The sequence below is a fragment of the Myiozetetes cayanensis genome, unplaced genomic scaffold, assembly GCF_022539395.1.
Source record: "Myiozetetes cayanensis isolate MyiCay16 unplaced genomic scaffold, myiCay2020 scf34, whole genome shotgun sequence".
NCBI classification, from domain to species: domain Eukaryota; kingdom Metazoa; phylum Chordata; class Aves; order Passeriformes; family Tyrannidae; genus Myiozetetes; species Myiozetetes cayanensis.
The window spans coordinates 1,160,303-1,185,170 of NW_026087566.1; the positions used below are offsets into that span (position 1 = coordinate 1,160,303).

Sequence of the window (24,868 nt, forward strand, 5' to 3'; positions counted from 1 at the left end):
GATTGCAGAGAAAGAATTCAATATAATTAAAGAGGTTGTTAAACATCAGCTACTCAAGTCAAACATTTTAAAACCTGCAGCTCCACATCATTTACAAGCAGCAGTATTAAGAGCAGCAACTGGGGAACATTCCAGAACTTGGGATGGTTTTTGAGGATGCCTGACTCAGGCATCAAACAGCTTTAAACCTGGATTTTTAGGCTCCTAAGGGAATGCTCCAGTCAGCAGATGCTGGTGGTGCTGACTCGGTGTTTCTGCCTGATGTCCCTTTTTCTGCCTCTCACCTCCTTCTCTCCATCACCCAAAGGGGTTTCTGAAGGGCTGGATTATGGCTCAGTCAGAAAAGTCACCAAAACCTGCCCTGCTTTCCCTGCAGGCACCTGGAGGGAAGAGCTGGGGATGTTTTAGATCAGGCAAAGAGTGAGAGAGGGGGGGAAAAGCTGCAGGTCTGGGCTGAGCTGAACCTTCCCAGCTCAGCCTGGGAGGGGGTATGGGCTGGAGGGGCTGAAATGCAATATTTGTGGGTGCACTGGGGCCATGCAGAGGTGCTGGAGCATCCATGGGATTGCTGGAGGGAGGAATGTCCAGCTGGGAATTCACTGGAAGCCAAGAGCACGACCCCAGCATCTGCCCCTGTAGCTCAGGCAAGGCTGAGCTCAGTGAATATCCAGAGACATTCACGATGTGCTCACCTTTCCCTAATCCTTGGAAGTGTCCAAGGCCAGGCTGGATTAGGGTTGGAGCAACCTGGGCTAGTGGAAGGTGTCCCTGCCCATGGCAGGGGGTGACACTGGATGGTTTTCGAGGTTTCTCCCACCCCAAAACCATTGTGGGATTCTGTGATACTCAAGGGGTCATTTCATGACCCCAACTGTCCTGCTGACCCTCTGTGTTCCTCTCCATCTGATCTCCACAATTCCCACCTCTGATCTCCACATTCCCACCTCTGATCTCCACAATTCCCACCTCTGATCTCCACATTCCCATCTCTGATCTCCACAATTCCCATCTCTGATCTCCACAATTCCCATCTCTGATCTCCACATTCCCATCTCTGATCTCCACATCCTCCCCATCCCACCCCACCCCACAGAGACCCCTCAGCTCTCTCATTGCCTCCTGACCACTCTATTCCTGCTGCCCAGAATTTTTCTTGCCCTTTTCTCTTACCTTTCAATCATCTCCTCCCTCTGATCAGTTCAGGCCCTCAGTGAGCAATTTATTAAACAACAGAGAGACAGCTCAGGTGCCCCAGATGAACTTTATTAACAGAGCACAAATAATTCAAGGTTTCTAACAAAAGAAATGGGCCTTGGAAAGTCTCCTTCTGCTTCACAACCAGCTTTGGGGCAGCTGCCACGTGGGCTCCCACAGTGACCTTTTAGGGGAAGATGTAAAATCCACAGGCCCAGTGAACTCTCACTGTGGGTCCCCTATTCCAGCTCCAAGTGCTGGATTTGGAAGTCATTTAGAGAATTTTAAGGTCCTGCAGGAGTTTCTGCTGCGCCCAGTTATTCCCAAAGCCAAAGGTTAAAGCATTTCTTCCAGTCCTCATTGAAAAAAATTAGAGAAGTGAGAAAAGTACAGCTGAAAATTGAGTTTTGGGGGGTTATTTTTTGCTTCAGGGGAAAAAAAAACACCAAGAAAATAGAGAAAAAAGAAAATAAAAATAATAAATAAATAAATTTAAAAAAAAGAAAATTTTAAAAATCCTTCTTCAAATTAGAAAGGGAAACTGAAAAACTCATAGATTAATAGGGGAAACTAAAGTACCTCTCCTAAATATCCTAATATTACTGAGGCATACATTACACATTTTCTACAGATGATTTTGTGGAGCTTCATTTCACTTTTGAGCATTCTGAAAAGCTTCTGCCTCTTCCAAGCAAAAAGCCTTTTTGAATGGCAAAGCTGCCCTTTCTTCGGAGGTGTTTTTAAACAATCAGCTGGAAATTTTCTTTTACTCTTGTTTTTTTCCCCTCACAAAAAGAGACAAATGACCTTTACCTTTGAAAGGCACTAATTGTGATGTGCATTTTTATTTTCAGTGCTCAGGGTTCTAATTGAGAAACCTGAGGGCACCTCAACTGCACGTCCCTTGTTAGTTTGGGAGGTTCATCAGCCCTGACTTGTGGAAATTCTGGGATTTAATTCTGCCAGGACTTTGCTCTCAGTAAGGGGGCTGATGAGAACATCCCACCAGGAGCAGGGGAAAGGTTTTCTTCTCTGCCACATCAAACCCAGCAGGTGCAATAACTCATCCTTTGTTTCACTGAGCTGAGGGTTCAGCACTGCAAAAGCCTGGGGGGAAAAATAATAATAATAATAAATAATATCATAATAATGAAATAAATAAAAATAATAGTAATAAATAATAATAACAAATAACAATAAATAATTAAAGAATAAAGAATAATTATAAGGGAGAAGGAGGGGGAGAGGAGGAAGGAGATGAAGAAGAAGAAGAGTTCTTTGGGATGGTGGGAGATTAACCCCCATCCAATCTGATCATCTGCAGGGTGGGCAGGCCCTGGCACAGATTCCCAGAGAAGCTGTGGCTGCTCCTGGATCCCTGGAAGTGTCCAAGGCCAGGTTGGAGCAACCTGGGTTGGTGGAGTGGAATGAGATGAAGGGTTTTAAGATCCCTTCCAACCCAAGCCATTCCATAATTCCATAACTCCTTTGGTGTCCCCTCAGCTTTGTCCTGGCACATCTCCAGTCCAGGATTTAGAGCAGCAACTTCAAGGCCCCGTGAGAGCCCCAAACCATCAGATCATCCTGGTTGCTCTTTGCTCTTTGTCCAAGGCGCTGAACGTTCCTTGGGGTGTTTTGCCAGGGGGTGAAAACCACTCCTCACCCAGTTCCTGGGAGATCTTCCTCCAGAGGTCACACAACATGACTCCAAATCCAGCACCCAAAACCAGCCTGAAAATTTAGGCTCAGACTGCCCGGAAAGGTGAAAGTGTCCATCCTTTTTTCCATCCTTTTTTCCATCCTTTTTTTTACAGATTTCTGGCTCAGATGCAGAAGCTCCTCATTGTCTCTGACTCAGAGCAAAAATCAGGTGTCTTGTAAACCCCACAAATGAATTAATGAATTCCCCACAACATCTCCTTTCTCAGGAAGGCTGGAATATCATCAGAAATATGTTAATGTGCCATTTGCTAATTCCACTCTTATTCCATCTGGGGACGGTAAGATCTTCTCCTCTGATATGTTTTCAATGTACTTGTCAGAATTATTAGATCTCCAGCAAGAAATAAAGTTTCCTGCCTTTTGCAAGTATTTCTGCAGTTTTATCCCTGAGTCCTCGTGGAAGACAAATCAAGATAAACTGTTTTTCTTTTTTTTTCCCCAATTAATCCAAGACTGTTTCAGCTGCTGCTCACCCTCTATCTTGTCGAGATATCTGGAGAGAGTTTTTACTGTTATTTTTCTTTCAAGATCTTTTCTTGATCATAATTGGATTCTAAAATTAGCCTGAGAGAGGGACTAATTCAAATTTATGACTGAAAATCGATCTTTCTAACCATGGGGTGCGTTGCTGCTGCTCAGGGAAATCATATCAGAGCATTATCTACCAAGGGAGAGATGAAGGGGTGGAAGATGCTGCTCTGTGACTGTTCAGTTCCTCGTTCTGCTCATGTTCAGAGAACCAAATTCCACTCTAGGACGAATCCAGGTTTGGCTGACAAAGCCCCCACTTGGAAAACAATCCCCTTGATGTCCTGGAGAGCTGCTGCAGATCCTCCCTGAGCTGTGTCAGAGTGCTCACAGCATCTTCCAGGGGTCATTCCAGGGTTTTTTTCCCCCTGCAGTCCCTAAGGAGAACCTGGATGAACGTTCACAGCACCTGAATTAGGCTCCCAGTCCAAACCAGTGCTGGAGGCTGTTGTCCCACTGGTGCAGGCAGCTGGCAAAGCCTCCCACGCTCCTCCAGCACCAGGGAGGATTCAACTGCTCCAATGTGAGGTTGTCCAAATCCCCAAATTTGGGCTCTCTGTGTGTCACAACATCTGCAGAGATGTCCATGTGCCTCTGGCTCCCCAGGCAACCAGAGCCCTGGGATACATTCAGATGTCTGAATTCATCTGCCCGTGCTTCCCTTCTCCAGCAAGATGGAACAGCTCCTTACCTGCTCTTCTGAATCCCTGGGGATCTCCCTGCCTGGGGAGGGGACAGTGGAGAGGTCATGGAATCACAGGATGGGATGGGTTGGAAGGGATTTAAAGCCCATCCAGTGCCAGCCCTGCCATGGGCAGGGACACCTTCCACCAGCCCAGGTTGCTCCAAGTCCCATCCAACCTGGCCTGGGACACTCCCAGGGATGCAGGGGCAGTGCTGTGAGTGCCACACTCACCTTAACACTGGGGAAGGACTGGAATGCTCCAGCTCAGCCACTGACTTTCCACATGACTTTGGGGAAGCCAGGAAAAGCTCCTCTGTTTCCCAACTTTCCAACAAGGGTGATGTTTTTGGTCTCCTCTCTCCAGGGCTTGTGAGCTCTGAGCACCCTGGGCTGGTGGAAGGTGTCCCTGCCCATGGCAGGGGGTGGCACTGGATGGGCTTTAAGGTCCCTTCCAACCCAAACCATCCTGGGATGCTGTGAAATGAAGACTTCACTGTTCTTCCTGTATTAATACCTCACCATTTATTTACCCTTCTATTTTTATCCTGTTCACGAGGCATCAGCAAAGATCCACAACACAGACTTTTAACATTAGAGGGAACTGATGGTGATGGGAGCCCTGCTCCCAATTTGTTAGGGTTTTTTTTTTATGTGGCATGTAAATAAAAAACTCTGCCGTGCTGAGAACTGGGCAGAGTTCTTTTCCAAAGGGTTTAGTGGAGCTTGAATTATGCCTTGGCCTTGTTCTTCTCCAGGGTGGGTCTCACCTAGGGTGAGGCAGCAGGGCCTGGTTAGTGAGGATATAGATTTCAAACAGCATCTCCCACTGTTTAACGAGCACTTAAACTTGTGTTATCACGTTACAAAACAGCTCCTTCCCTTGGAGGCTCCCAGCACCGAATTCAGGTTTCCCATTACAGAAGTAGGAGTGAAATTTTGCCTCCTTTTCCCTCCAAATCACAGCAATTTCCATTTCAATCCTCTTAATCAACTCAAAATTCACCATCCATTTTTTTTTTCCATTCCCCCTTTTTTTTTCCATCCTTCTGTGAGCCACTGTATTTCTTAAGAGCAGGGAATGAGGGGCATAAATAAATAAATAAATAAATAAAAGAAGCCAAACTAAGGAGGAACCTTTTGTTTGGACAGAAATCAACCCCCAGTTTTTTTTCACTTGGATGACCCAGCCAATTATCATGAGCAACATCAAACCTCCTGAGAGACACTTTCTGCTGACAGACAGTCCTGGCCCACCTCACTTCCCACTGCTGGGAGGGAAGGCAGCTTTTCTGGGAATGGGGAGGGAGTTTGACAGATGAGCTGGTTTGGTTTTGTCTTTCCTTTCTGTTGCTTCCTTTTGTCTCCCTCAGATTTCAGGGAATTAACTCCCTGAATCTCCTGGAGGGACAGCAGGGAGGGTCTCACCTGGGCTGGAGTTTCCCATCAGGGAGTGGAATGCTGAGCCCAAAATTGGGCTGAATTTGGCCTGTGGGAGCCCAGTAAGGACAATTCACCAGTAAATGGGTTGGTGATCCCAGCCAGGCTCCCCTGCAGGAGGTTTTGGTCAAGCAAAAGGACAAATTCCCTCTGGAAAGTGAAGCTTTACCATGGAGGAGGCTGGAAAATGCTGGTACAGGATCTGTTTGTCCACAGAGTCACAGAATGCTTCAGGTTGGAAAAGACCTCCAAGATCATCCCATCCAGCCATCAACCAGCACCACGTTCACCACTCCCCCCTGTCCCCAAATGCCACATCCACCTGTTTTTTGGAGCGATGGGAACTCCACCACTGCCCTGGGCAGCCTGATGGAATATTTTTCAACCCTTTCCATGAGGAAAGTTTCCCTAATATCCAATTGAAACTGTGCAACAACATCTGAAATGCATCAGATGAGCAGCCCCAGAGTGCTCAGTGATTTCTGCTTGCCTGGGATCCAAATAACCAAGGACTCGTATTTGGGGACTTTGGGAAATTCTCTCTTTTGTTTTTAAAGCACTTCTATTTTTTCCCCCAACTCCTTTTTGGAGTGTGCCTGGGAATATTTGCTTGCAAGTGTTTAAAGCCAACCTTCACAAACAGTGTCTGCTTCCCACGTACATTTTGGAGAGTTTTCTTCCTCCTGCCCTTTGCTGTCAAAAGCCCAATCCTCAACCCAGATATGCATCTTTTCTTTATATCTATATATCTATAAAAAGAAATAATTAAAGATTAAAATGGAATATTTCTGGTGACACTGCAAGGTGGTGCCATGAGGAAGGTGTACTTGGGATGTGAGATGCATGGGGTTTTTTTGATTTTTTTTTTTCCCTTGACTGACGACTCTGCCCAATTATCTGTGCTGTGCTCCCAGACCTGGGCACCTTTCTCCTCTCTCTCCACCTTCCCACTCAGACAGGAGGCAGCTGCTCATCACAGTCACTCTTGGCCCAAGGCCCAGCTCATTTTTTCTTGAAAGTTTGCCTTGCAAAGCAGCTCCTGCTGTTAAAGCAGCTCCAGCTGTTTGAGGGGCGTCCCAGCAGCCACCCCACAGCTCTCGGGTGACCCAGAGACACCAGTGGCTTAATCTGTGGAAAATTACGGACCCAGAAAGGTTGGAAAAGACCTCCAAGGTCATCAAGTCCAAGCAAACCCTCCCATGCTCTTTGAACCGTGTCCCACAGTGCCCCGTGGCACTTTTCTCCGTGGGAAGGGTGGTGGAACATTGGAATGGGCTGCCCAGGGCAGTGGAGGGGTCCCCACCCCTTGGAAGGGCTCAGAAATCACCTGAGCTCAATCTTCAAGGTGTTTTCCATCCTTAAGGACTCAGTGATGCCCTGATTCCTCCTCATTCCTCCCAAAACTTGAGTTAAATTAACTAAATTTCAACTCTTTAAGACCTTTCAAAATCCCTGTGGAAAGCTAAATTTCTAGACAGAACTCCGTCAATAAGAGAACTCCAAACGATTCACGGCAGAAACATCAAAATAAAATAATCCAAGAAATCCCCTGGATATATTTCCAGTGACCAGAAATATTTACCAAACACTGAGATTAATTCTTTGCTGAGTCAAAACAAACACAGGACAGATTTGTTTTGCTTCTAAAGGAGAGATCTGGCAAAGCAACCCTGTTGGGAAGGGAAGGGAAGGGAAGGAAAGGGAAGGGAAGGGAAGGGAAGGGAAAAGGGAAGGGAAAAGGGAAGGAAAAGGGAAGGAAGAGGAAGGGAAGGAAGGAAGGAAGGGAAGGAAGGGAAGGAAGGGAAGGAAGGAAGGGAAGGGAAGGAAGGGAAGGAAGGGAGGGAAAGGAAGGAAGGAAGGAAGGAAGGAAGGGAAGGGAAGGGAAGGGAAGGGAAGGGAAGGGAAGGGAAGGGAAGGGAAGCAGGCCCATGTCCTACTGCTTTAATCAGCTGGGGCTTGCAGGAGGTTTCTCTGCTGCCCCATCACTCAGAAGGTGGAGGAAGGCACTGGGGGCTCTTACTTTGTGCTCTATTTAAATATATATATTTCCCTATTAAAAACCCTCCTCAGCTAATAGAGTCCAGAAAGGGGGAAAATGTCCCATTAATGAGCAACCAATAGAGACTTTTCAAAGCATCTGACAGGGCTAAAGCCATAAATTCCCTGAATTAGCTGGAGTGGAGTTATGGATGCAAGCAGGAATTCAGCCAGGAATGAATTAAAGGAATTCAGCCTCAAATTCATCAATGTCCTGGTTAATATTTTAGCCTCTCCATGGCCCAGAAATGATGAGGGAGAGAACAGAACTGACAGTAATAACAAGGCTGTTGAACACTCTTTGTGAGCCTTATTGGCACGGAGAGCTGTGAGAGCTGGAATCACTCACAGTGCTCCTGCTCCTGGAGCTGGGATCCCTCTGGGATCTGAGCCTGGGATTCCTCTGGGACCTGAGCCTGGGATCTCTCTGGGACCTGAGCTGGGATCCCTCTGGGATCTGAACCTGGGATCCCTCTGGGACCTGAGCTGGGATCTCTCTGGGATCTGAGCCTGGGATCCCTCTGGGACCTGAGCCTGGGATCCCTCTGGGACATGAGCTGGGATCCCTCTGGGATCTGAGCTGGGATCTCTCTGGGACCTGAACCTGCCATCCCTCTGGGACCACAACCTGGGATCCCTCTGGGACCTGAGCCTGGGATCTCTCTGGGACCACAACCTGGGATCCCTCTGGGATCTGAGCCTGGGATCCCTCTGGGATCTGAGCCTGGGATCCCTCTGGGATCTGAGCCTGGGATCCCTCTGGGACCACAACCTGGCCTGCAGCAAGGGCTTCTCCCTGTCAGACCTTGGAATTTGCTGGGAGAGAAGAGTCCTGGGGCTGTTTTGCTCAGAGCCCGTGGGAGAAATGCAAGAGCCAAGGCAAGGGTGATGTGTCAGAGTGGCCAGAGAATCTTCAGGAAACCTTTGTTTGGATCCACAGGGAGAATGGGGGGACACAGATGGAAGACAGTAATAAAGAGATTCCCTAGAATCATGGAATGGTTTGGGTTGGAAGGGACATTAAAGCCCAACCAGTGCCACCCCCTGCCATGGGCAGGGACACCTTCCACCAGCCCAGGTTGCTCCAACCTGGCCTGGGACACTTCCAGGGATCCAGGGGCAGCCACAGCTTCTCTGGGCAACCTGTGCCAGGGCCTGCCCACCCTCCCAGCCAGGAATTCCTTCCCAATATCCCATCTATCCCTGCCCTTAAAGCCATTCCCTGTGTCCTGTCCCTCCATGCCTTGTCCCCAGTCCCTCTCCAGCTCTCCTGGAGCCCCTTTAGGCTCTGGAAGGGGCTCTCAGGTCTCTCTGGATCCTTCTCTTCTCCAGGTGAACATTCCCAGCTGTCCCAACCTGTCCCCAGGGCAGAGGAGCTCCAGCCCTCAGATCCACCACGTGGTCTCCTGTTAAAGACACTCAGGATGTGTTTGCTGTGACTCCAGTTCCACATGCTGGATGAAATGCAGAACTGGAATGAAAACTGGAAGTTTTAATTGCCCTTTAAACCTCTTGAAAAGTGAGCTGACCTGCCAAATGTTGGTGTTTGTCGTGCAGGTGCTCCAAGGCTGGGCTGTAAAGCCTTGTGGGAGCACAGGGAGTCCTTCAGGCTGGGATGAGAGTCCATCTGGGATGTCAGGAGAGGGAGGGATGGATGGATGGAGGGAGGGAGGGAAGGATGTGCACTAAAAATCAGAGTGGATTTTAAACCAAAACTGCACTTTAAACATATCAAAGCCAAGAAAGAAATAGGCACCTTTTTTTCCTTCTCCTGGGATCAGCACTGAAATGAGTGAAGTAAATCACGTTTTAGAGCTGCCTGGCCCTTCAAGAGGCTGCAGATAATTAGTTCAGAAGGGAACATTTATGCTCTTGGACCACCAAATTAATGAGTGAAGGATCCCACTTGAGCTGGCTGGGAGGAGACTCCTGGAGCTCGAGTTTTTCATCAGTGATTTGACATTTTTTTCCCAAGTAGGTAAAATCTATCCCACCTTTTTAACACAGATCTTCCAGTCAGAGAATCCCACCTTGGTTTGGGTTGGAAGGGACCTTAAAGACCATCCAGTTCCAAACCCCACCATGGGCAGGGACACCTTCCACTAGTCCAGGTGGGTTAATATGTTGCTGAAACCTGGATGTGTAACCACAGGCCTGCAATCCAATTAACTGTAGGGGAACAACGATGGAGGGTCATTAATCAGGATGAAAAATTGAAGATGAAACATTTCGGTCCAGCAGGCCAAAGCACCATTTCACAAATGAAGTCAAAAACTTCTGCCCTGGGATGATTGATCTGCTTGGGCTGCAAACATCAAAGCTTCCAACTTTGATGGCTTTCTTTTCTTTTTATAGTTTATTCTGGAATTTCTGGGACAGCTGGAACATTGGTCTGGAGAAGAGAAGGCTCCAGGAAGACCTGAGAGCCCCTTGCAGGGCCTAAAGGGGCTCCAGGAGAGCTGGAGAGGGACTGGGGACAAGGGATGGAGGGACAGGACACAGGGAATGGCTTCCCACTGCCAGAGGGCAGGGATGAGATGGAATATTGGGAAGGAATTCTTCCCTGGGAGGGTGATGAGGGGCTGGAATGGATTTCCCAGAGAAGCTGTGGCTGCCCCTGGATCCCTGGGAGTGTCCAAGGCCAGGTTGGATAAATTTGGAGCACCCTGGGCTGGTGGAAGGTGTCCCTGTCCATGGCAGGGGGTGGAATGAGATGATATTATTTGGCCCCTTTCTCTTTAGATAGGATTATTTATTTTTCCCTCCCCATCACTTTTGTCCCCAGCCCCCAGAGCTGCTCTTGGAGGTCTCCCCACCCTGCAGATAAGGCCGTGTTGGTGTCAGGGATGATGGATAATCCTGCTCCAGGATCCAGCTTTTATCTCCCTCGCTCCCCTGCTCCGAGGAATTATCTGTCTCACGTCCTCCCAGTGTGTTTTGGTTTGTGGCTCCTCCTGATAATCCTGACGGTGACAGACAAGGGAATTTCATCTGCAGGCTCCCAAACCCAACCCCGGGATCTGCCTGTCAGAACCTCCCTGCAGGAACAACAAAGGGGTTCTCAAAGGATTTCAGCTCCTTCCCAGCTGGGGATTTAAAGATGGGGAGGAAAGAGCCAGAAAAAGCCAGAAAAAGCTGTTCCTTGGACTCCTTGGAAGGGCAATTCCCACTCAGTGGTCAGGGAGCACCCTCAGACACTCAGGGGACAGTAAGAGATTTTAAAGAGTATTTAAAGAGATAGAAAGATATTTCCAGAAATAGGAAGATATTTCAAGTTAGTTTTTAAAGAGGTTTAAAGATAGAGACTAAATTTTATTAGGGGGGGTTGGGTTTAAGAACCACACAGAATCCCATTCCAGGCCTGTCCAGCAGGAAAAATCCCGAGGGCTGAAGGGATTTTTAACAACCCATTTTAGGCTCCAGTCCAATCCCTGGCTCTTTGGAGGGTGTTTTTGTCACGTTGTCAATGTTTTCTCCACTGGCATTTAGGAATGGGGGGAAGGGGAGGGTCTCTCTGACTCCTGGAATTAAAAGAAATGGCCTGGAAAACAAACCATTCCATGCTGTGAGATTGATAATGCCAATAAAATTGTCACTGCAAAGAACTGATCTAAACTCCTTCCATGAATTTTTAAGCCCAGGGAAGCCTAATAAAAATGTAGAGTAAATAATACCCTTTATCTGGAGGAAATAAGCCTTAAAAATGTACCCATTGATTTCTTCCCTCCATGAATCAAGGACACTTGGGAAGTTTAAGCTGGGCCTTGCAAGTCTTGGGAGCTGTTTTATCTGTCCTCAAGGAGACAACACTGAACCCCACAAGCCCTGGGGATAAATCACAATAACAGCAAAAATGAGCACAATTTTTCCATTGATTCTGTGAGGAAAGAGGAGGGAGAAGGGAGGAAATCAGGGAGCAAAAGCCAAATTTAAGTTATGTGTGTTGTTAATTGTCCAGATACAGTTTGGAGCTATTTGATGCCAGTCATCCAATCCTGAAAACATGGCCCTGCATAATTTTATTTAATATTTCAATAACTTGATTGGAATTAATTTTCACACACACACACAGTGGGTGTCTCAAGCAGAGCTGGATTTTTCATTCTTTTTTTTTTTCTTTCCTTTCCTTCTCTTTTATTTTTAAAGAAAACTCCACCAAAACCTCAGAGCTACAAGAATGTCAAGTGCCATGAAAAAAAACTTTATTTAAACTCCTCCTGCTCCTCCAGGGGACTTGTCTGATCCTGGCTCTGTGACCTCCCTGTGCTTGGTACCCAGGGAAACAGGCCCAGCTCCCTCTTCCCAGTTTTCATTTCATAACAAGCTCACACAAAGGATCAAAGAGAGACAACCCCAGACAGGCAGAAGAGCCAACAGACAGAGGAAAATTGAGACAGTGCAGTTTCTGGCCTGCACTGAATCACTGGGGGAAAAACCCACAACTTTTCATTAGATTTTTATTTTTTTCCCCCAAGCATCTCCCTGGGATTGATGTTCTGACAGCCCTGGGGAGCGCAGCAACAAGGAGATGCATTTTCCTGGGGTTTTTTAGGGAAGACAGGCTTTGCTGTGAGTAGATAAAAGAAGAATTCCCTCTGTTTTACTTGGGAAAAAACAGGATTTGGGCAGACAGGAGCTGCCAGCCTGCCTTTCCATGAGCAAGCTCCCAAAAAAATCCTGGATTCTCCATCAGTGGAGGACTTTGATCCTGCAGGAGCAGAAGGTGCCACTTGGCTCCACAGGCCAGAGAGGCTTTTGGGACGAGATCCTGGGGTTTTAGGAGGGGGCAGAAATTCCCTGGAGGTGTTTGGAAAGTGTCACTGAAAGGGAAAAATTCCTTCCTCTGGATGGGAACCTTGGACAACTCCCTGGCAGGAGGGTGGGACCAGGGAATGAGGGAGCGAGGGATGGGATGAGAGGGCTCAAGTTGAGCCAGGGGTGGTTCAGGTTGGATCTCTTGGAGTCACTTTAGGCTCGGGAAGTCTCCCTGGAATTCCTGGAGTCCATCCCACACCCTCCAAGGGACAACTCTGGTGAACACAGCACAGCACCAACAAGGATTTTGACTTTTATCACAGCACCACCTTTAGCTCCTTAACTCTTATTCAGGTATTTCAGAGGTTTGGGGGTTGGTGTTTTGTTGTTGTTGTTGTTTTCAAGTGAATTTTCATTTAATTTTTGGAGTGGATTTTCTTTCCAGTCCCTTCCTACCATCTAGTGGGAGACTTGGGTAAGACACAGCAGCAAAAGATTAATGCTTAGAAAATACCATCAACTGCTATCGACATTTTTGCACCTCTAGTTAAGCACAGAGAGGGTGAAGGTGAGAAATAAAAAAGCCCTGAGGTCATAGAAACACCTGAGCTGGGGATGGAAACTGGGGAAACCCAAAAAGTCTGGGGTTTATTCCTGGTTTTGCAGGAAGAGAAGCAGAAATGTGTGAAAAGTAAAAGGAAATAATGGAATTCCTAGTTAGAGAAACATTCTATTTTTGGTTTTGTTTTTTTTTTTACCCCTGTTTTTAGGGAGTGAAGAAGCTGCAGGTGTGAGGAAAAACATTCCCTTTGTGGAGCTCAGAGCTCTGAGCACTTTTGGGGTGTTTTGCTCCAGACCTCAAACCTTTCAGCTCGTCCCAAACTGCCACAATTTATTCAGGAATGAACAGGATGCCCTGGGGCCATTTCTATCAGATGTTATGAGACTGATCCAACACTGTGGAAAACATCAGTAAATGTGGAAATAGGGACAAACCTGAGCCTTTTTGTGGCTGGTTTGAGGGGCCACATGTTGAGCTTTAGTGACTGAGAAAGTTGACTGAAAATCCACTGTAATTGTTGTTGACCCTTTCCTAAGGCAACCCAAAAATGCAGAGCAGTCACAGTTGTGTAATTCAGCTTTTAACAAGGTCTCTAAAAATTCCTTCTGAAATCTCAGCTCCCCACGTGGGCCTGGCAGAGCCCTTGCCGTGCAAAATGCTCTTTAAAGGAGAAACCTTTCAAAAAGTCTGACCCTAAAATGATCTCAGGGATCTTTTGCATAAAGGACTAGGAATACTCCAGACAAAATCCTCCTAAATGCTGCCATGGCAGGGCAGTTCCAGAAGAACCAAAGCTGATTTTACTCTTTATGTCCAATTAACCCCCTCAGACACTCAGAACAATGGGTTTAGATCAGACCAACCCAACTGAAAACGCCTGATTTTGGGTATTTGAACACCACTTTGCCCAGAACCTCACAACAATTAACATGGCCTGGTTTGCACAAGCTGGTTCCATGTTAAGGGAGTCCCTTTCCAAGGATTATCCATGGGATCTGCAGATCTCTCCACAGGAACAACCCCACTGGTGGCACTTCTCTGTCCTCTGGGATTGTGACATCCCAAAGGATTTCTCTTTAAAGGCATCATTTGGGTGCTCTGATCAAGCAGTGCTGCCTTAACATTTCTGGGAGCATCCCTGGGCTCTGATTTTTGGGCCTCAGCTCCGTGGGAAAGGTTGCTGGGAAGGAGTGGGATTTCTGCAGTGTCATTCTGCATCCTAATGTGGGATTCTACCACAGAGCCCCTGCATCAGCATTCAGCTCTTGTGCCTCTCCAGGCCAGGGGAAAAAGTGGGTTTTTTTCCAAGTTTAGAAATGCAGGAGCTGTTCTGGCTCAGGGCAGGGAGATGCAGAGTGTTGGGGCACTTGGTGTCACCTGGTCCTTTGGAAATTATAAACAAAACTTGAAATTATAGTCAATTATAAACTCCCCAGATGGCAGAGAGCAGAAAGAAAATTCCTAAGTGGCTTAAATAGTGTGATGTCAAGATGAAACCAGGTTCCCTTAAAGAAATTACAGTTGTCTCCATCACCTCTCCATCCCTTCTTCAAACTCCCAGCACAGATAAATGCTCAGAACACACAATGTCCCTCCTGAGGTGTTGGGGACTTGGTCAGGTGTGGCCCAGAACAAACACAGAGCACAAACCAAATAATTTTAACTTCTGTTTCCCTTTTAACTTCAGTCCCTGCCTGATCCTCAGACCAGGCCAGGCCTCTCTGTTCCTGAGCCTAAAATGGCCAAATTCCACCTCCAGCCACGGCCAGGACCTGACCCTCCAAAAAAACAGGAGCAATTTCTGCTGAGAGAAGCTTTCCTTTAAAATAATTCTCAAAACACAGCCCAGTGAGTTGTAATTGTTTAATCTGCTATTTCCTTTCTGTGTTTAAAGGCTCTGCTCTGACCTGGAGGATGGGATTTTAGAGTTTCACAGGGTTCTAAGCACTGAACCACGTCCTCAAGTGCCACATCCCCAGCTTTTATGGAGCATTTCCAGGGGTGGGGACTCCACACTGCCCTGGGCAGCCTCTTCAAGGCCTGATCACCTTTTCCATGGGGAAATTTTCCCTGATATCCATCCTAAACCTCCCCTGGCACAACTTGAGGCCGTTTCCTCTGGTCCTGTCCCTTGTTCCCTGGGAGCAGAGCCCGACCCCCACCTGTGACTTCACTCCCATTGTGTGTCCTGTTTCCTTTATGTGATTCAAAAAAAAATCAGTTTTCAGGAGAATTTCCAACCTTCACATGCACACCTCTGAGTTTTGGGTTTCGTTTCCTGATTTGAATGACAATGGAATGAATAATTTCTTATTTGGGTAGCAGCTCAGGAGCCTGAACCTCCAGTTCCATCAGGATTATTGTTCACTGATCCACTATCTGACAGAGTTAATGGAAGTCTTTCCACTGGAGACTTAGTGACACATTCAAAGGTCTTGTTATCATCTCTATTTCTCTCTGTGGCATTAAAAATACAGCTGAGCTTTGCTGTGAGTGAGCAGGGGATTAATCAGCTTTGACTCCTACACCTGCACTTTTCCTGGTGCCCTTCGTGTTGTGCTGGAGGTTTTTCTGGTCTGAGGCAGTTTTTTTTGTTATGTGTCTGCACTGGAAAAATTCAATTTATTGCAAGCCAAGTTCTTTAGTGAGGCTCCTTGGATCCTCAAGGGAATTTCTCTTCCAGAGTAAGAAACAGAGGGTGAGTGAATCATCACTTCTGCTCAGACCATTTCCCTCCTGTGCTGTGATGGAAAATCAGTTCAGGAGTCAGAAATGCAGGAGTGTGGGATCCTTGCACAGACAACAGGTTCCATCAGCTCAGCCAGTGATCCACAGGTGCTTTGAAGTTGTGCAGTGTTTCAAATGAAAAATACATACTTTTTAAAATTCTGTGGCAAGTGGACACTCAGAAATGCAGCCACTTAACCCAATGTCTGTTTTACCTCAAGAAGCAGTTGAGGAGGGAGAATATTTGGTCAGTTTTGGTATCAAATAGGTGACAGAACCATGGATGATGCTGGGCATAGGCACTGCTTCCAGCTGCTTAAGTTTGGGCAGATAAACCTCTGGATCTTCCCTGGCACAGGTCGCCCAGAGAAGCTGTGGCTGCCCCTGGATCCCTGGAAGTGTCCAAGGCCAGGCTGGATAAATTTGGAGCACCCTGGGCTGGTGGAAAGTGTCCCTGCCCATGGCAGGGGGTGGCACTGGATGATTTAAGGTCCCTTCCCACTCAAACCATTCCATGATTTTGTGATTCCCTGCAGGCAGAGCTGAGCCCTGCTGGTCCCTGGATGGTGCTGTTGTCTCACAGCTGGGCTCGAGCACTTCAGGCTTCCTTGGGAAGAAAGGAAAAGAACTGGAAAAGCAGCAGAGGAGGAGAGGGCTGGGATACAGCGAGGGAACGTCTGTGCTGGTGCTGAGATTGACCCAGCTCCTTTCCTGATTGTGCTGGTTTATCTACCAATGCATTCTGCTAGTTTTGATAAAAGAATCTGCCACCCTGCCGTGTTACAAGCCATGGGAAAGCGAGAAGATAATGGGTTGGATTTATCTGACTTGATCTGAGAGAGTCACTGGAGGGAGGCAGGCAGATAAATTCCTTAATCCAGGCGTTTGGGTGTGAGGTAAATCTTGCCATAAAAGTGCCCATTTCTCTCTGCTGCCCACGAAAAGGCTGAAAGGTTTCACTGCTCCCTTTCCCCTCCCAGAGAAGAAACTTCTCCTTTGTGGTTTAAACACTGAGGAGGAGGAGCTGAGTTCAGCCAGGATGGGGAACAGGGGAGAACATCCTCTCATCCCAGACATCCCCATCCCCTCAGGGATGGTAAATGTTCCCTCAGCTGGAAATCCAATCTATTACTGGCCAGACAAGGAGATGCAGATTTAAATCCTTGCTTTGGAAGGTGTTTCACCTGCTCCATGTGTGAGTGGGAAAGCAGGTACTGATCCCAGAGCAGATCCCAGTGCCCAGGAACCAGCAGGAGACAATCATGGACCTCTTCTCCAAGGACATGGTGCAGCTCTGGCTGGCACAGCAACAGGGATGAGGAGATGGAGCTTCTTATTCCCTGCCAGCAGAGTGGCAGGAAGGCAAAGAGGAAGAAATGGAACATGCAGGGGGAAGCCTGGAGAGGAGACTGAGGGCAGAGCTCAGCTGGTTGGATCTCAGGGAAAGGTTCTTCCCCCACAGGGTGGTTGGCACTGAACAGGCTCCCCAGGGCAGTGGGCACAGCCCCAAGGCTGCCAGAGCTCCAGGAGGGTTTGGACAACACTCTGAGGGATGGGAGAGATTGTTGGGGTGTCTGTGCAGGGCCAGGGATTGGACTGGGTGATCATTGTGAGTCCCTCCCAGCTCAGGACATTCCCTCATTCCATGACATGTCTCCCTTTGTGTCTGAACCCTCTCCCAGGGAGTTCAACCCCATAACTTGGTCCCCCTGGCTCAGGCTGGGGTTTTGTCTCAGTGGGAGTTGGTTCTGCCAGCTCTGTTTAGATCAGTTCCCATCACCCTTCCCTGCAGGTCCCAGCATGGCAGGAGCTGCTCTAACAGGAATTCTGCTGATTAAACACAGAACCTCATCCATTAGACACAGAACCTCATTCCAACAAGCATTCCCACCATGCACCTGCAGCTCCATCCCCTGCCCTGGCTGCAGGGTGGGAGGGAAAGAGGGATAAGGGATTAAGGGCAAAACCAACTCTGCTCTCAGCAGGAGATGCTCAGTTTGGCATCACAGGCCTGGAAAGGTGGCTGGTGTGGGTTGGGAAACCTAAAGGAGAAGCTGCAGAGGCAGGTAAAGAAAAGCTTTACACATGAACTGAACAGGTTTAGTTATTGCAGGGATCAGGCACAGCCCTGGGATCAGTTAACCCTGACACTGCTTCCCAGTTTGCCCCAGCATGCCCTTGAAACTCCAAATAAACTGCCCTAAACTCCAGCTCTTTCATTTCCAGCGCTTTTTTAAAATTTTATTTTATTTCATTTTTCCCCCAGGCAGGTTTCTTGCATCTCCTTTCCTTTTGTCTCCCTCCAAAATCGGCTGCAGAGGGATCGAGCTCTGCAGCTCTCTTGCTGACCCTAGATGGTGCCATTTAGCCAGAGAGCCTCAAAAAGAAGGATTGGCTGGAATTCAAAGGTTTCTTGGCAAGTCAGGCAGGACAGCAGAGGAGGTGATGGCGAGAAGTCACGATGTGGTGAGGAGATGGGGCAGTGTCTGCCTCACACACCTCATCCCTGCTGGAATCCCCTGGGATGTGGAATTACAGTGCAAATTCCAGTGGCTGCTGGAATAGCAGCTGAGGATCCGCCCCTGATGCCAGGGAAGGATTTGTGCAGCTCAGCCCTTTCCCTCTGATTTGCCATGGGATGGAATTCCCTGTCCTAGCTGAGGTCTGAACTCAAGGACTGACCGGACTCTCAAGCTCCAGGAGATGTTTCTCTTGAGGATTTTATGTGGCAGTAGGAATTCTTAAATAAATAAATAAATAAATAAATAAATGGAAGCCACCAGAGTGGATCCACACTCTGAGCATAACAAAGAGCTGTGACAATGTGAGCTTTGTAAGCAGCCAAAATTACCTGTCCAAGATGCTTTTCATCCTCCTCTAAAGGCCCAGCTCCGGGACCTCTCTCGTGTTTGTTGTGCTTATTTGGTGACTACAAAACCCAGAGAGATGGCAAAGAAACAAATTCATTCTCCTTCCCCGGTGGAAACAGAGCTGGGAAGTCACTCAAACCCCTGCCCTGGCTCATCTTGTTTGGATTCCTCAGGGATGTGTTCCCAGCACGTCCTTGGGGACGTGGTGCTGATGGCACTGCCTGCCTGGGAATGCAGTCAGCCATTCAGTCTCGATTTTAAGATCTTTTAAAAGACTAAATATCAATTATTATCCTTAACTACTGCTGTAAATCTGAATTTGAAGCGAAGCAGATTAGATTAAAAGACCTCTAGAGACCTCTTCCAGACCTATCTTTTAAATTAATGGCAACATCTGAATTTAATCCGTGGGTCTGGACCTGCTTTGGACCCACCAGAGAAAGAATCTGATGGAAGGTTTGGGCACTGTCAATGTTTTTAGATCTTCCTAAACTTAGGATAACCATCACCTCAGGGTTTCATCACAGACAACAGCAAGGCCAGGCAAGGACCTGTGAGCACAGCCCAGAGGTGTCACCCCAAAAAGAGGTTTGTTTGGCTTTGCTAAAGAGAAGATGAGGCCACAACTCAAATCCTGGGGTCAGTGTTGGGCCCCTCATGGCAAGAAGGACAATGAGAGGACTGGAGGTGTCCTGGGAAGAGGGGCTGGAGCAGCAGGAGCAGCTGAGGGAGCTGGGGGGGCTCAGCCTGGAGAAAAGGAGGCTCAGGGGGGACCTTCTGGCTCTGCAATCCCTGACAGGAGGGGGGAGCTGGGAGAGGGTGTCAGGTTGGATATCAGGAGGAATTTCTTCCTGGAAAGGGCTGTCAGGCTTTGGAAGGGGCTGCCCAGGGAGGTGGTGAAGTCTCCACCCCTGGAGGTGTCACCAAGCAGACTTGGCACTTCATGACATGGTTTATTGGGCACGGTGGGATTCAGCTGAAGGTTGGACTTGATTGATCTCAGAGGTCTTTTCCAACCTTAATGATTCTGTGATTCCATCAGATCCTGCCTCAGCACTCCAGCCAACCTCAGGAGCACTGGGCAGGCTCCCCCTCACAAACCCTGGCAGACCATTGTAAATAATTGAAGAACAATAAATAAATAGTTAATTACGAGAGCCATTTAAAATCACTTTTCCCAAGATGAGATATGACAACTTCTACAGATGCAAAGACGTCCTTTTAAATGCTTATTAAAAACCCATTTCGAGCTCCTTGTAAAATGGAGTGCATAAAATTAGGTTTATGTACTTCTATAAACATTTTGCCTTTTTTTAGTCGTTCACACATTCAAATTCCTGTCGGATCCAAGTCACTAAAATCAATAGTAAAATAAAGCACAGCTCTGCATCATTATTATTAACATAATTGCTCCACTATGCAAACAATAGGCCCTCTTAACTGGAATGGCTTTTGCAAAAAAATAGATGTACACAAGTCCCAGGAGCAGTTTGCAGAGATCTGTGTGTCTCCAGAGCAATGTGTGTTTACAGCTCCTGGCAGCCTGCACTGAACCCAACTGCAGTCCAGCTGCCTGGCCCTGCACAAAGGCACCCAGGGCACAACCAATTTGCCCTGTCAGTGATGAGAAAATTTGTCAGGTTCATCCAAATTCATCACTGCAGTGCCCACAGCTCACGGCACGGGGAGGATTTCACTGGTGCCTCAACTGAACCTCGCTGCAATCTCATTTTGCTACAGATTGTCCCCTAGAAGGGACATGGAGAAGAGATTTTTTTCCATTGGAGGGCACAAAAAGACTAAAGAGGCTGTGGCTGCCCCATCCCTGGAAGTGTCCCAGGCCAGGTTGGATAAATTTGGAGCACCCTGGGCTGGTGGAAGGTGTCCCTGCCCGTGGCAGGGGGTGGCACTGGATGGGCTTTGAGGTCCCTTCCAACCCAACCCACTCTGTGGTTCTATAAAAACCTCTTCAGATGCACCAGGCCCTGATAGACACCAAGAATTCCATTTATTGATTTATGCAAGGAAGTGTTAGAAACTGAATTTGGGACGCAGAGCAGCTCGATCTGCATTGACAGCAGGATCCATTAACAGGATCCACAGTTCCTGGAAGGCAGGGAAGCTGGGCCTGCTGTGGTGCTGGGTTTGGTGTTTTGCTGGCTAATCTGGCATTTCTGGAGCTCTAATCAGCAGTGACTTTACATCAATCCCTGCCCAGAGATGCTGCTCCTGACCCTGCCATTGTCCTCCCTCCCCAGTTCTGCCCCATGTCCATGCACAACATTCCCATTCCACGTGCAGCATTTGCTGGATTCTTGGACAAGGTTTTTTGCAAGGTCCTTTCAGCCTGTGCCTCTGAGAAGGTCAATTTGAGTTCCCTGAACTCCTGTCTCTGCTGAAATGAACCTCCAAAATGGTTTTCTAATCCCTTTAAACCCGTTTTTTTACGGTTTAGGGACTGTCCTACATCCCTCCTGAACTTCTCTCGACACTAACACCAGCTGTAAACTCAGCTGCTCCCACTCCTATCCCAAATCTGCATCCCCAAATACCCCTTTGCACACCTGAGGAGTTCTGGCTGCTGTTTGTATGAATTCCAGTGAAGCCATTCCCCAGCTCACCCACAGAGTGTTCCTCCCAACCTTCTGAAAATGTAATAAATGCCCCCAACCATCACATGGCTCAGATATTTAATGGGGGTACTGGACACAGGACAATTCCTAACAAAGCCTGACTCAATTAATTCCTCCCCTCCCTGGCCCACCCTGCTGTAGTTTGATCTAAACCTGATTTCTCTAACGTGCTTATGAAATCATCATCTTTCCTGCACTTAAAGGGCATTGCCTGGCATGACATCTGCTTTTCTACTCCCCCAAAAGGCTTGTCTCTGCTTTGGGAGTAAATTCAATTTCTTTGACGTGATTTATGCTTTTCTAATCCAGGTTGGCTGCTACTCATCCTCTTTCCATCCTTCATCTGCTCAACAAACAGTTAAGGTTGTTTGCTCAAGGTTTTGTGGATACTGAGGTCCAGGTGAGCCCTCTTTGGGACAGAAAGTGTCTTAAGAAGGCCTCAGGCTGGAGTAAATTCTACTAATTACCCATTTCAGCCTCTCTTTCCCCCTGGAATGTTGTTGCCCAGCCCTTTGCACCACCCAGCTTGTCCCTGGTGAACTGGGGAAATTTGAGATGATTTATGTTTGAAGGGAAAACGCCAAACCCTCTCCTTAGTTTCTTCCTCCCTGGATCTGCTTTCCTTTAGATCTCATTCTCCTGCTCCTGAGTTCACTGGAGGTGACCAGAATTCTTCTCTGGGCAAACTGCTTTCTAATATATCAATATAATCCAGAACCTCATCTTGTAATTAAATTACTATGGAAGAAGCTCCTAATGGGGCTGTTTCATCCCAGGCAGCAGATTTATTCCCATTTTCAACTCCCACATCAGGATTATTTTAAAAAAAATCCTCCAGTCCCCAGCTCTGTTCTGAAGCTTAAAACAAGCTCAAAGTCAGAAGTGAAATATGTGCTTCTTGTTCTCTTATCTGGTGGAAAATTAAGATTTCATGGGTGAGAAAGACACTGAAGTGTTTACATGTGAGGAAATAACACTTTCTCAGCACTGAGGTGTTGAAGAAAAGAATGATTTATGCCAACTTTTTAACTGGAAATTGAACTTTTTTTTCATGTTATCGAGGCAACCTTTTCAATATTTTGGGTCAAATATTCCTTATCAGATTTCTGTTCTTTTCAGAAGAAGCCAAAAACCCTTTTGAGTTCACTGCGTTATTTCATTTATATTCCTTGGGAAATTCTGACCTTTAAAATAAATTAATTTCAAGTAAAAAAGAAAAACAAACACCAACAAAACTAAAACAACCAAAAAAACCAAATCAGATTTAGACATTTCACAGCAAGAACTTCCCCAAACAAGCAAATAAAGTCAAGTGTTTTCATTCTGGGGAAACAGCAAATTAGTCAAACTAATATTGCTTGACTTCCCCAGCTGAAAACTTATGATCAAAACATTCAAAGTCCATCATATCTGTATCTCCAGGCTCTAAAATAAAAAACAACACCAGGACACAGCTTGTTGTGCCATGAAACGTGTTCAGTTTGTGATTTGAGAGGTCTCATAAAGCCAATAAAATTTTTCCATGCCGTGGGATTGGAGTCATAAAACTATTTCAATTTACTTGTGAGGCAGAAGGAGAAATCTGAGGAGGGAAAATACCCACACTGGAGGATGGCTTTGGGTTGATGTGGATAATTTCCAGGTAAATTAGCCCTGATTTATGTTTGTTCTCACAGGCACAGAGAGGTCAGAGTTATCTTTCAGCAGGTTGTCCTCCAGAAGCACCTGGAGGGTCCATTTTTAGCAAGCCCTTGGGTTGGGGTGTAAATGCCACCAAATTCCAAATGCTTGGGAGGGAAAGTCCTGAGAAACAGCAGGAACAAGACAACTGATGTGCATTTTTGTCAGAGAAACCTTTGTTTCCAATACTGAAGCAAATATATAGGAAGGAATTCATGGAGTGTAAAATAAACATTAAAAACCCTGACAGCTTCTCACAGCAAATCAAACCTTGGGGTACAGAAACATTCCAGAGGAACACACACACCCCCTTCAACCTCCCAAAAGGCACTTGGCATTGGTAACTCTCCATTTTGTTTTGTTTTGGTTTGGTTTTTAAACCAATTGTTGCTCAGTCTCATTTTTATCCAACATTTCAGAGTTCCCTCTTGGCCACTGTCCCTTCTCCCAGGGTGGGGCTGCACAGACCTATAAGATTGTGCACCACCTTATTAATGGGTTTATCTCCAATATTTTACCTCTGTTAAATTATCTCTGCTTTTGGGGCAGGATCTGAGGTTGTTGGGAGGGTCAGTGGAGGTCCTGGGGAGGGTTTATCTCCATATAATCCTCTGACTCTCCCAGATTCCCTTGGAATGCTGCCCAAGGAGCACCTGGACACAGGTCAATGCTCTCCTGACCCGACAAATCAGAGGTTTTTTTTCTTACCTACAAACCATTCCACCAAACCAGCTGGAAAACTCTCTCCCCCCACCAATAAACCACAATTTCCTCCCTTCCCTTCAGCCCCTTCTTCCTTGTGCCAATTAAAAATTCAAATAACACCGTGGCTACACCCTGGGAACACATCCCAATAATCACCTGGAGCAGGGTTTCCCTTTCTTTACATCAGTCATTAATATTAAAAGCCATCCTGGGAGCATTTAAGCCAAGCAGGATGAGCACACAGGGGTGGCAGAACCCACCCAGCCAGATGAGCTTTCACTCCACACAGGTAAAATCCTGCAGCACATCCAGCCATCCAGGGAGCTGCAATTCCTGGAAAGAGCTTGGAATGTTTATATGGGGATTTTTTGCTCCTTTAGCCCTTCCAGTAGCAGCAAAATGCTGTGAGAGGTGACAATGATCTGCCCTGGTGCTGCTGTTTCTGTAGATCAGCAATTGGTGGGGTGGGGCAAAATAATTAAAAAAAAAAGAAGAGAGGAAAAAAGAAAGAAAGAGAGGGGAAAAACTATGTGTGGCCATTTCCTGGCTGTTATTTATCCCAGCATTTCATCCTGCTGGAAACATTCGAGTCCTTGAGCCACAAAACACTCCAGTTAATGAGATTAAAGAGGGATTTACAATCCAGCTCTGCCTTTTCGTTCTCTCCCCTGGGCTGGGCCCCAGGTTTTGGGAGTGAAGCTTAACCTCTGGCCTGGGGGAAGCTCTGGAAGCAGCATCCCAACCTCCCAAATCCCTGGGAATAGGCACAGCAGGAAGGATGGTTGGTGCTTATTGTGCATTGCAACTGTCCTGGCCCTGCTGGGGAGAGGAGGGGAAGAGGATGGGAAGAGGATGGGAAGAGGATGGGAAGAGGATGGGAAGAGGGTGGAAAGAGGATGGGAAGAGGATGGGAAGAGATGTGCCAGGCAAGGCAGTGCCTCAGAATAATGGGGCAACACTTGCAGCATCCCAAAATCCAAGCAGGATCTTCAGGATTGCTGCAGGGACCTGATGTGTCCAGTCCCAGTGATGGGAAAACTGCCCCAAAGCCATTGAAAAAAACCCAGGATAACTTAAAAAAAATGGGCAAATCCTGCTAATTTCTCTCAGAAATGCCTGGAGGGTTGTACAAACAGGAGGGGGGAGCCAGGGGAGGGTCGAGCTCTGCTCTCAGGGAACCAACAGAGGGACAAGAGGGCACAGCCTTGAGCTGCACCAGGGGAGGTTTGGGTTGGACAGGAGGAAGAAATTCTTCCCAGAGAGAGGGATCAGCCATTGGGATGGGCTGCCCTGGGGAGCCTGTTCAGTGCCAACCACCCTCTGGGGAGAGCCT

At 47.3% G+C, this 24,868-nt stretch overlaps 2 protein-coding genes across 3 annotated transcripts in view; both read right to left on the minus strand.

Annotated features, from left to right (window-relative positions):
* LOC126646402 (uncharacterized) overlaps window positions 1–8,766 on the minus strand; it is a 281,736-nt gene extending 272,970 nt beyond the window's left edge. The window contains exon 1 of the mRNA XM_050327741.1: window positions 8,693–8,766. The gene's annotated coding sequence lies outside the window, so the exon portion shown is untranslated. The remainder of the gene's footprint in view (window positions 1–8,692) is intronic.
* Window positions 1–24,868, minus strand: part of ASIC2 (acid sensing ion channel subunit 2) — a 358,569-nt gene that overhangs the window by 216,559 nt on the left and 117,142 nt on the right. The window lies entirely within an intron of this gene.